The 12,725-nt window shown below is 33.5% G+C and overlaps 1 pseudogene; it reads left to right on the top strand.

The window, feature by feature from the left end:
- The first annotated feature begins 9,950 nt into the window (after window positions 1-9,950).
- On the top strand, window positions 9,951-11,226 carry LOC110092114 (annotated as a pseudogene).
- Window positions 11,227-12,725: the final 1,499 nt, after the last annotated feature.

The raw sequence follows: 12,725 nt of genomic DNA, 5'->3' as shown, positions 1-12,725 counted from the left end.
ATTATTATAGGAGGAAAGAATGATGAATATGATGATATTTTGAGTCGACGTATAATGAATCTTATGATGGAATCAGAGCCTTTAATTGAAATCAACCACTCTAATTTGATCTTCAACATCAAGCTCGAGTTTCTAGACATCAGGGGTTTTTAGTAACATCCAAGAGATCATATCAATAGATATGGATGAGCTTTCTCATAAAGCTTTATTCATTAATGAACCATCAATTGGTATAAGAGACAAGAGCTTGTGAAGAATGAAAGACTGATAAAGAAAATGGGTTGTCTACGATGACCGAAGCTAAAGAAAATGAGCGGTCGACGAAGACCAACGTCTAAGAAGATGGGTGGTTGACGATGATCGATGCTGAGTAAGATGGACAGTTAACGACGATCAACGCTACGAAGCCTTTGGGCAGCTCAAGTGGATCCATCAATTGATCGAGCCCTACCTCCCATGGTCTGACTTCAACCACTCTAGTCTGGATTTGGACACAGTAAAGATTAAGGTGGTAGCAGTACCGAGCACAAATATGGGGGAAGCCAAAAGGGAGAACTATAGCCAAGCAGGGATTGCACCTTGTGATATGCAAGTAATTGAAGCTGGAAACATGATGTTTTTGATCCAAGTCTTGAGGAATGTAACCAACAACTTCAGCAAAGAAAATGTTATCAGCAAAGAAGGATTTGGCACAATTTACAAGGGTGAGCTACACTATGGCACTAACATTGCTATTAAAAGAATGGAGTCTTGTGTGGTGGTATCAAAGGGTTTGAATGAATTCAAATTAGATATTACAATTCTCACAAAAGTCAGACATCAAAACTTAGGGGTTGTTTGGCAATAAGTGAGATTTAACTTCAGTGTGATTTAGTAAATCTTGTAAATCCGAATTTAGTAAATCAGAAATGTGTTAAATCTTGAAATATGTTTGGTATGCCAAATATTAAATCCTATTAAATCCTGAGAAACTGTTTTATAACATATTTCAAGATTTATGACATGTAGAGATTTAAATGTAAAGAAGATAATTATTGATATATCATTAAAAAATTATCTTGATCGGGCACGAATCTCGAGGAAAAAATCAAGCCGGAAACTTCAAAAATTAAATCTGCGATCACCTGAACTCCGATTTCAACAAACTTATAGTCAAACTGAGCGTCTCAAAAATACGAACCCATGACACCAAATTCAACTCAATCTGTGCCCAAATGAGTCTGAATCAAAGACACGAAGCGCTATTGGCATATTCAAACCACAATCTGGATTACCAAACGGTTTCCAAACATGACATACTTATAGTCGAATCGAGCGGCTCGACGAGAGGAATCCAACGAGCCTAATATCACCAAATTCAGATATCATTAAGACCATCAAATGTCTGATGAACGTTCCACGATCAAGGGATTCAATATTGGCCGTCCATCCATCCACTTCACGTTTGCCCTTGATCCTCCCCCTATTTACGGGTCATGCCACTCTCAGAAAACTATAAATAGACCCCTCATTTTTCTTGAGGGGAGACCCAAGCAAGAAGAAAGAAGCAAGAAGCAAGAAGAAGAAGAGAAGAAGGAGAAGAGAAGAAGGATATGAGGGAAGAAACTCCTCCTCGAACACCGTCAGAATTCTGCCCGACTTCCACGGGATGCCAGAATTCTGCCCGAACTCCAAGTGACGCCGGAATTCCGCCTGACCTCCAAGTGATGCTGAAATTTTGCTCGGCCTCCAAGTGATGCTGGAATTCCGCCAGACATCTAAGTGACGTCGGAGTTTCACCCTAACTCCAAGTGACACCGGAGTTCTTCCCGAATACCATCAAACGCTTGAGTTCTCCTCAGCCTCCAATTTACGTCGGACTTCTACCCAACGTCGGACCTCCGCTTGTCGCCAAGTTTCTACCTGATGCGAGACTTCTACATGTTCTCAGACTTTCGCTGGACATCTATCCGATGCTGGATTTTTGTCCATTGCTGAACTTCTACCTGATGTCATCCTTCTAACCTTCGTCGTCAAATAACTGTCCTTTTGACCTCTATCGCTTGCCGACTACGGTTCTTCTAATTTATGTCGCCCACCGACTACAGTCCTTCCGACTAAACAAACACATCAACAGAGATTCTTTGTATTCATATTATGTAATGTACTCTATAAGATGTACATCAAGCTAAGTCTTCCCTCATTTGTAATCAACTGCAATACTAGTGGATTCACTCAAATTGGGCTAGGCCCTGTGAATTTTTCCCCTTTTCAAGAGTTTTTCACGTAAAAATATTGATGTCTCTAGTAAATGCTACACCCTCTCTCTTATCTAATTGCATGCCAGATTTTCGTACAAAGTTAAGATGTTAAATTTCATATTTCTCTACCGCCGTAAATACTCCAGGACGCAGCAATTATAAATTAAAAAATAAATTTATAATAAAAAATTAATATGTTATGAATTTAATAACATGTTCAATATAAATTACTCATTAATTATTATTTACACTACTAATTATATATTTAATAATTTATATTTCAAGTTATATTAATTAAGCTAATCATATTAATATTTAATTACTAATTATATAATTAAGTTAAATTATATAATTAATTTAGGCACTAATTATACTATTAAGTATTTAATTAATTTACTTAATTATTAATATTTTAAATTCTATTAATTAAGTTAATCAATAATAACTTAGAGGCGTCTAGGGTTTGCCTTTCATCTTCTCTTTTCCTCGTTGTTGTTCGGCTTCTTTGCTTCGCAGGTGTATGGATTGCACGCGACGCTTCTTCGGCTCCTTCGTGGTTGTTCGACTTCGCTCCTTCGACGACTTTCCCTTCCTATCGGATCGGAAGTTACGACATTTTGATCGGAAGCAAGAACAAGAGCTCGCTAGCTGTGAAGTTAACTTTCTCTCTTTAACGCGCTTCTAATGTTAAATCCCGTTAAATCCGTTAAATCCGCCGAACCGAGGGATTTAGTAAATCCGGGATTGAAGCTGTAAATCCGTATATCCAGATTTAGCGCGCATAAAAATTGTTTGGCTGGATTTAGCGTAAATTCGACTTAAATCCACGGTAAATCCGATACCAAACAGCCCCTTAGTTTCACACCTTAGCTACTGCTTGGAGTGGAAGAAGAGATTGAGCATTGCTCTGGATGTAGCCAGGGGAGTTGAGTATTTGCATAGTCTGGCTCATCAAGGCATTATTCATAGAGATTTAAATCCCTCCAATTTTCTTCTTGGAGATGAAATGAAGGCAAAGATGTCTGATTTTGGGCTTGTTAGTCTGTGTTATGGTAAAGGATGCTCTGTGGATACTGGATACTACACTTGCAAGGACTTTTGGGTATGTTTCTCCTCAATATGCTGTGACTGGCCGCGTGACCATCCAATCCGTCGTCAATCCCATCATCTACTTCGCTGATGACCGAGAAACAGTTTGTGAGGTAGTGGATGTTGCTTCTGAAATCCCTATTCAGGCTTCAGAGGTAATGGATAACAGTTTGTGAGGTGAACAATAGAAATCAAGCACTGTATTCTTCCAAGTTAGAGAAGACTATATATCATGTGATCAGCAGAAGCTTGCTAATTTGTCCCATCCACTCCAAATCAGGCTTGATGGGTGCTTTACTGAGTAGATTCAAGAAGACATAGATTTGTCGGAGAGCAAGACGCAGAACGTCATCCGGACACCAACTATAATGCACAATGTCAGCAGTACGGAGCTGCGGTACTGAGCGGTATTGCACTGCGTTACCGAGTGAATGGATAACGTGGCACATTCTGATTAGTCTCCATATGGCATTTGACATCCGCACAGAATAATTAATCCATCAATAGGTATGAGAGCAATAAGTGATTTCAGTCTATTTGGAAGTTTAAATGATTCATTATCTGTGAATATATATTTTAGTGAAGATTTTGGTGTTTGCAAATACATTATGTTGTGGGAGGCTCATAGTAGCATGTGATAGAAAGTAATTAGCATCCTTAGTTTCTTCAAAGCTAGAGGCTGTTGAACTTATGGAACATCTACTTTCCTATGGATGTGGTGCCTCGATAGAGTCTAGCTCTTCTGATGTCATACGAGTATGACATGGAACATCTTAGTTAAAGTTATCATTAAGAATAGCTTATATAGTTGTTACATGTTTGTTACATAGAATGTCTAGAATATTTTATCGCTAGTTTATATATACTAGTATTATGGCAGCAAAGGATGATGAATATGATGATATTTTGAGCCTTGAGCTTCGTTTGTTCCCCTGCTGAGCGACTAAGCTGGAGAGAAAAATTATTGATTAATTTATAGATTATTTGATTGAAAAAAAAAATTAGTTATGTATAATTAAGTTAAAGTTATTTATATCTTAATTTAGCGGGGATATTACTCAAGTAATATAAATTATTAAATTTAAATTATTGTAGTAATAATTATATTTGTTAGATTAATATGTAGATAATTACATCAATTTGAAACTAATTTATGGAAAAAATTATTTATTATTTTAAAATAAGTAGTTTAAAACTAATATTGATGCAGCAATTAGACATGGAATAAAATAGAAAATTTAATATATTTTAATTCATATATATGATTATAAGTGAGAGAAGATAAAATTTTAAAAAATTAATTTCTAAATTAGAAAAAAAAAAAAACTTAAACTTAATTCAAAATTCTTAACAACAAGATTAATTTATAAAAGATAATTTAGAACTATGTTTTAATTCTTTAAAGAATTTAAATTATATAATATGTTATTGAAATAGTTTATCGGTAGATCTGTGTTGTTTGAAATTTTTTGAAGAAATGTGTTTTTTTTTTTTTTGAATTTTTTATGTGTAATTAAGATCTGTAAATCTCTATCTCAATTCATGTTACATAGATATATTTTAAACATATTAATTATTATCTTAAATCTAAAAGGAGCATATATATCATTAAAATATAATTAAGCAAAAAGAGTGTGATAATTAAAAATAAATAAAAATGATCAAATTTGTTAAATTATTTGGCCTTCTAAATCTGCCAACTGATTTAAACAAGTTTTGAATGCACCCAAATGGGAGAGGAACGGGAGAAGAGAAGATTTAAAATAATAATTTTTATATTTAAAATAATTATTTAATTAATATTTAAATAATATTGCATAAAATAATATTAATAAAGTATTATAAAGAAAAATTAAAAAATTATAAAATAATATTTAAAAGTTAAAACGTATAAGTATATATATTAAATATTTTATTCTATAAAAATAATTAAAAATTATTATTTTTAAAATTGATGAGTATTTAAATTGAAAAAATAAAATTTAAATAAATGACTTTATTTATAACCTTCACACCATAGCATATTTGAATATAAAAAACTATTTTCATATAAAATTTGAATTTGTTTAAAAAAATCTATTATCAAATAGAATTATGCCTATTTTTTTAATTAAAAAATATATTATATAAATTTTACTCTATTTTCTTTGAAATTAGCTTTCATATCTTAAAATTTATATTAGATAATTTTAAAATTTTCATTATTTTTTATGACATTCCACTTTATGTTTTTAAGAATTAAAAGATTTAATAAACAAAAATATAATATTTAAAATATAATTTATAAACTTTTTTACTTGTTCTATAATAATTTACATAATATTATTTTCATTTCAAATTATTTAAATATAAATTAGAAAATATCATTTTAAATATTAAAATATTATTTAAATCTCTCTCTCACTCATCTCTTTTTCTATCTCTTATTTATTTCTCTCCTATTCTACTAAATATTTCAACAAAATAAACTAAATGATTTGATGCATCTATAACATTTCAAATTATTCAACGTTTTTAGGATTGCATCAAACTTTTTGACAAATTGTTTCTTTTTTTCAATTTTTAATAATCATGCTCATTTTAATTAATTATATTCTAAACATGGGGCCTTTTTAAAATTCCTCCTTAATTTTATTTATGATTCCATATTCTTTTTATTTATGCTATTTCAATCATCCCCAAATATTATAAATAATTATTTTAAAGTAACTTATTATTCAATTATTCTAAGTAAAATTATTTTTACAATATCTCTCAACTACCCAGAGAAGAAAATTTAAATTTCGGTCAAATCAATCTCCTCTCTCTCATCTCCTGCGGTGGGGAATATGAAACTATCTCCTTCACTACAGCCTAAAAATTAAAATAAAAATAGAATTTATTATTATTATTTTTATTAAAATTATATTTCATTTGGTCTTAAAATTATAATATAAAGTGTATAACTATACATTTTAACTAAACATTTTAATAGTTACATAAAAATTAAAATAAAAAAATTTACCGTGTATAATTTATTATAAATTATTTAAATTTAAAAATTATGAGGATGATTATTATAAAAAAACTAAGAAAGTTTTGTATTAAAATTATTTAATTTTATTTTTAAATTATTTAAATTACTTAATTATGTAAGTATGTATAAAAAATTATGAAAAAATGGTATAACATTATTATAAAAAAATATGTAAATAATTTATAAATATTATAGTATTTATAATAAATTATAATAAATGATGGTAATATAATTTTAATCATATTATATATATATATATATATATATATATTTATATATATTTAATAGTTTAAAATTGTTTCTTTTTATAAATTATTTGATACTTAATATAATTAATAAATTAAAAATTATTTATACTTATTTAGAATATAATAAATTATGTGTTATTAGATAAAAGTAAAATTTATTTAGATAAATAAAATATTAGGTTTATTAACTCAGAAATTTAGTTAAAATAAAATAAGTTAATATAATTTAATCTCGATTTTTACATTGTATCAACTATATAGTTTTAATTAAAATATAAAAGTATAACTATTGTATAATATTAATTTAAATAAAATATAAATTTTAATTAAAATAATAATGATAAAGTTAATTAAAATTTATAATATTCAATATGTTAATAAATTAAAATTAATTAAATTTTATATGAAAGTTAATTAAAATTATAAATTATATTATAACTTTGTTTATATTAAAATTTCTTTGAGGCTACTATACACTCTTGCTATATTTCCTTCTCTCTCTTCCGCCTCTCTCTTTCTCGAACTTTTATTACGTCCTCTGACCGGACGTAGCTCTATGTTTGGTCAGAGGATTGTTACTCGGTTTTTGCTCGGTATTGGGTCAGTATTGCTAGGTATTCTTTGATAATAACGAGGAATACCGCTCTGTGAAGATCAATACCGAGTAATACCGAACAATACCGGGTAATCCCAAAAAATACCAAGTTTTTTCTAGAAAAAACTAGGTAATTTTTGGGATTACTCGGTATTGCTCAGTATTACTCGGTATTTTGTCTTCACATAATGGTATTTCTCGTTATTGTTGGTATTGCTCGGTATTTGCTAGGTATTTCTTGTTTTGTGCCTACAAGTTCTTCTTTCTCCCCCCAACCCACCAATAGTACTATTATAAGCAAAGTAACGGAGCAGTAAAAAGAGAGAAATGAAAAAAATCTCTTATGCATTTATAGGTTGTACTTGTTTTCAACTAAATTGAATCTGAGAGGGGTTCACTGTTTTTTTTTTTTTTGGGGAAATTTGGGGCCAAAGCCCTTGTATTACTATGAAAAAGAGAGATCATACAAGTAAAAAGAAAACCAAATAACAATCAGCTAAACAAATAACAAAATTTAGCTGGAAAGCATAATAAAAAGACCTCAAAAACTATACCACTCATTACAAAAACAAATCAACTATAAGAGGCCAAAATGTGGTATAAACTTCAGAAATTATCAGCACTTCATGAAAGATCATGAAGCAGGACTCAGGTGCTGCAGACAAAACGAAGTCCCAAAATCCTCTGGTTGCCACGCAGACCCTCCTAGGGGAGAAAAGATCTACAGCTATCATCATCGCCCTAAAAAATCCCCCAACCGTTATCAACAAAATCGAACCACCTAACTGTCCCGAGAAATCACCATGCAGCAATCCAGCAGACAAACAACCTGCACCAGAAACTCGCAGGCAGAGAGCGAAGAAATTGGAAAGAGAGGCACCAGCAGCAAATGAGCAAGATAAACACCTTACCCAACAATTAGCCAAAATTACCCAGATCGAGACAGCAAAGCCCGTTATAATTTCTCCAAGAAATCCCAAGAGTTTTTCCATTTCAGAACCTTTTCAAACATATTCCTCTTAATATTAAGCAGCAAGGTATTATTACATAGAGAGGAGTTACCGAACCTTCTGCTATTTCGCTCTTTCCATATGTGATAAATGGCACAACAGGTCATAATGTGGTAAAATTTTTTAACTTCAACGTTGTCTTTAAACTCACATTTAACCCAGTCCAAAATCTGTAAAATATTGGGCCTAAGAAGAAAACTGTCTAAACTAGGAATAAGAGCAAAAATGATATTGAATGAATATGAACATTCAAAAAATAAATGAGTAACATATTCTTTGTGTAACAGACAAAGACTGCAAATATCCGGCACTGAAATATTCCTTATTTGAAGAGCATCAGCAGTTTTTAAGCCCCCCATTAAAGCCAACCACACAAAAACCGAATGTTTAATGACATTCCTTTTTGGCCAAACAAATTTGTACCAAGAACAGTTTGGGATAGCCGAATAATATTCCTCAATGAAACTACTAAACTTATATTTTGAACAGCTTTTCCCATTCAAACATGTAGCAGCTTCCCCATCAACATTAAAATTGCCACAGGCATTTCTCAAAAGCCCTGGAAAATTCTCAGGAAAGTCCCATTGAGAAGAAGAAATGAGATCTTTCAATAGGCAATCCGGGATCCCCTCATAATAGATATCTCCTAAATATTCAAAAATAGTGGCATTATTACACCAATGGTCCCATCTCAAAGAGATGGGAGCATTATTAGTAATTCTTAACTGAAAACAAGTTTTCACACCAACAGCAGTGGCATAAATAGAATTCCAGAGTTTAGATGCATTTGCAGGAGGAGGTCTCCAAGGGGATCTATATCTATAACGGAGCCAAGTGGAGAGAGGGGAAGTGAGATTGTACATCCTAAAGATGAAAAAAGAGTTATAGGCAAATTGCAACGCAAAAATGGAAGGGATCCCCAAACCCCCTTTGTATTTAGGCCTGCAAATTTTATCCCAAGACACCATATGCAACTTGTTAGAAATATGAGAATAACCAAAAAATAAAAACCTCGAACTGGTTTTTTTAACATATTTGTATGTGGTTCACTGATTGAGAGAGGTACGATTGCATGTGGTTCACATGGAAGGCACTAAAGGAAAAAGCTACTGCAATGGTTCTCCCCTGTTTTTTTTTTTTTACCATATACGATAGAATTTATATATGTTTTATATGAAGTGATAAACGATAGAATTTGAGTAATCAAATATGAACGTTGTAGATTAATTTAAAATTTATAAATGAACGATCAAGATTTGCTCAAGCACTTTTATATAGTAGCATAGATTTGTCATTAATAATTACTCCGGTCCCATCCCACATGAACAGTCAAGATTTGTTATGAGTGGAACCTCAAACACTTTTATATAATAGTATAGATTTGCCATGAATGATTGCTCCGGGCCCATCCCGCCAAACAAATTTTTTTTTTTGGACATTTAGGTCATTTAAGGCAAACTCACACACACAACACATACACAAAGACTCGAATCCAAAACCTCTTAATTGGAAGTCCAAGCTCTCAACCAACTAGGCCAAGGAGAGTTGTGTACTTTTATTTAAATTTACACTGAATGATTCTCGGGGCCCATCGCGCCTAACAGTATTATTATTATTTTTTATTTCGTTTTTAAGGAAGAAATTTTAGAACGATTTTATTTTAAAATTTTGTCCTCTATATATATGGAAGAAAAGAAGAAGAAAAGCAAAGAAAAGAGAGAGAAATTGCTGTAGCCAACACTGAGCTAAATAATGGAGGTACGAATCCAATGCTCACCACCCACCACAGAGGCGTTGGAGCTCCCTCTCACAATTTTCGATCGCTTTGCCTCCGGCATGCACATTGCTATTGTTTTCGCCTTTTCCGCTCCCGCTCCATCAAACTCTGAGCTCATAAAATCCCTATCGAGAACACTTCTCCTCCACTTCCCACGGCTCACCGCCCGCCTTGGCGGTGACCCTCACAAGCCTTACGTCATTCTCGGTGGCAGTGAAGGCGGAGCTTTACTTGTGGAAGCCACAGTGGACTCCAATTTGGATGACTATATGCCGCTGCAACCATCACCAGAGCTTGCCCGCCTCCACCCTAACACCAATAGTGCTTCCCATCTCCTCCAGGTTCAGCTCAATCAGTTTCGATGTGGCGGCCTCATCGTCGGCCTCACCGCTCATCATCGAGTCGCCGACGGCCGGTAAATGGGCACCTTCTTTGTTGCTTGGAGCAAGATCACCCGTGGCATTCCACTAGACCCAATCCCTAACTATGATCTATCATGGCTCAAACAACGTTTTCCTCCAAAATTTGAATTTGAACACTGGGGTGCAGAGTTCATCCCTCCAAAACACTACAATAATGATATCTTATTAAATCAATCATTTGTTGAACCTCATTCAACATCCAATATTTTGATTCACTACTCCTATGAATTCATCAACTCAAAGCTGAAAGCAGGGGTCAAAGAAAATTTCACAACTTTTGAAGTTCTGCTTGGTCATATCTGGAGGAAGATCACAATAGCAAGAGCACTTGGGCAAGGGGAGGCTACCATGATAAGAGTTTCTGTGAACGGCAGGCCGAGGCTACGGCCGCCTGTGTCAAATGAGTTCGTCGGAAACCTTGTACTCGACGCATATCCGATGTCAAAAGCAGGGGAGCTGATCAATGGAGGAGTGGAGGAGGCGGCGGCGATTATACGGGAGGCGGTTCGAAGGATCGACAACCGCTATTTCCAGTCGTTCATAGACTTTGGAGAGATGAATAAGGAGGAGAACCTTGTGCCAATTTATGACTTGTGTGGAAACTTTCTTTTGCCTAACCTGGAGGTTGATAGCTGGTTAGGACTTCAGTTTGAAGACAGATTTTGGCGGAGGAGGAGCCCTGTGTGCTTTTTTGCCTACTTGGCTGACTACGGATGGATTGGTCATATTTCTTCCGAGATTATGTGAGAATGGGGGAGTGGATGTTTTCGTTGCTTTGCTTCAGGAACATGCCCAGATCCTCAAGAATATATCTCACGATATGTATTAGCTTTTAGCAATTTCTCACTTGAGATTGTAATCACAAGTGGTAAGATTCTGCTAAGTATTTATGTGTTTGATCTATTGGCTCCTTGCAGGTTGATATTGTCCATATATCTCAGCACTGGACGGACCGATTCTTATTTGGCAAATCAGAATTATTTAGTTAATACATATATTAAAATGTTTTAAATTTTAGCTATATTTATACAGCATAATAATCATAAAAATTTATGAATAGGCTCACACTCTCTACATAAAAGGTGGCTTGGATCTTTACTTGATATTCAAGAGAGTTTAGATGTTTGATGAATTTCGGAGCTCCATTAAGCACCACTTGCTAGATCACCACCTGATCGTCACCACCGTATAAGTTTCCCAACCACCATTATCTAACTACAATTCCTAAGCACTCATTAAAGTTTGGGCTCCCAACCCCATTAACAATCATCTAATCAATGTTGTCTGGCTATAGTCCTTCAAACACTGCCGCCAGATTACAATTGTCCGCGATTAAGATTATAATCACTCAACCATGTCACACGATTAAGATTTGCCCAACTACGATCACTTGATTATTATCGCTAGACCTCTGTCATGCGACTATGATCTTACAACCATTATCTACTAATTACGATCCTCTAACAACCTTTATCTGATTATGATCATTTATTTCTATTACTAATGTAATTTAATCTATAATAAAGTTAATAACATTTATCTAACTAAAATTATTATTATTATTATATCTATATATTTGACATGAGCACCTCAAAAATTTTTAATTTCGATTGACCATAATAAATTTTGGGTAGAGTTTGATTATGAAAGCTTTACTCTAGAAAATTCAAGTTTTGTAGTATGGATGAAGGTAACCTGTTAATAAGATAAACAGATGTGAGCACAGCGTCGGGCCAATAAGCATAAGGAATCGTAGCAGTATGAAGAAGAGACCGAGTTGTCTCGATTATGTGCCTATGTTTTCTTTCTGCTAGCCCGTTTTGCTCGGGCGTATACGGGCATGAAACCTGATGCAGAATACCATTCGTGCGAAGAAAACTAGCAAAGTCATGATTTAAGTACTCGGAACCTCCGTCCGTGCGAAGAGTAATTATTTTGGATGACATAAGATTTTCAATTTGAGTTTTAAAAGCAATGAACGTTGCAAGAACATCAGACTTGTATCGTAAAGGAAATAACCACGTAAAACACGAAAAATCGTCAACAAATATGACATAAAACCTATATCCTTGATTCGATATGATAGGGGCAGGTCCCCACACATCTGAGTGAATCAAGGATAGAGGTTTAGTACTGCGATGAGCGGAGTTTTCGAATGAAAGTTTGTGACATTTTGCAGAATTACAAGAGATACAATGGTCGTAATGTTTTCCTAGTTTAAGAAAAGGATTGCAAGAGGAGATAACATCAAAAGAGTTTTTATTCGGATGGCCCAGACGCTGGTGCCATGAGTTTGCCGAGTTCTTGCGTGCAACCAGCCCTTGGTTC

The sequence above is a fragment of the Dendrobium catenatum genome, unplaced genomic scaffold, assembly GCF_001605985.2.
Source record: "Dendrobium catenatum unplaced genomic scaffold, ASM160598v2 fragScaff_scaffold_620, whole genome shotgun sequence".
In the NCBI taxonomy this organism is placed as follows: Eukaryota; Viridiplantae; Streptophyta; class Magnoliopsida; order Asparagales; family Orchidaceae; genus Dendrobium; species Dendrobium catenatum.
The sequence above is the reverse complement of the archived record's forward strand: the minus strand, read 5'-3'. Positions and strand labels throughout refer to the sequence as shown.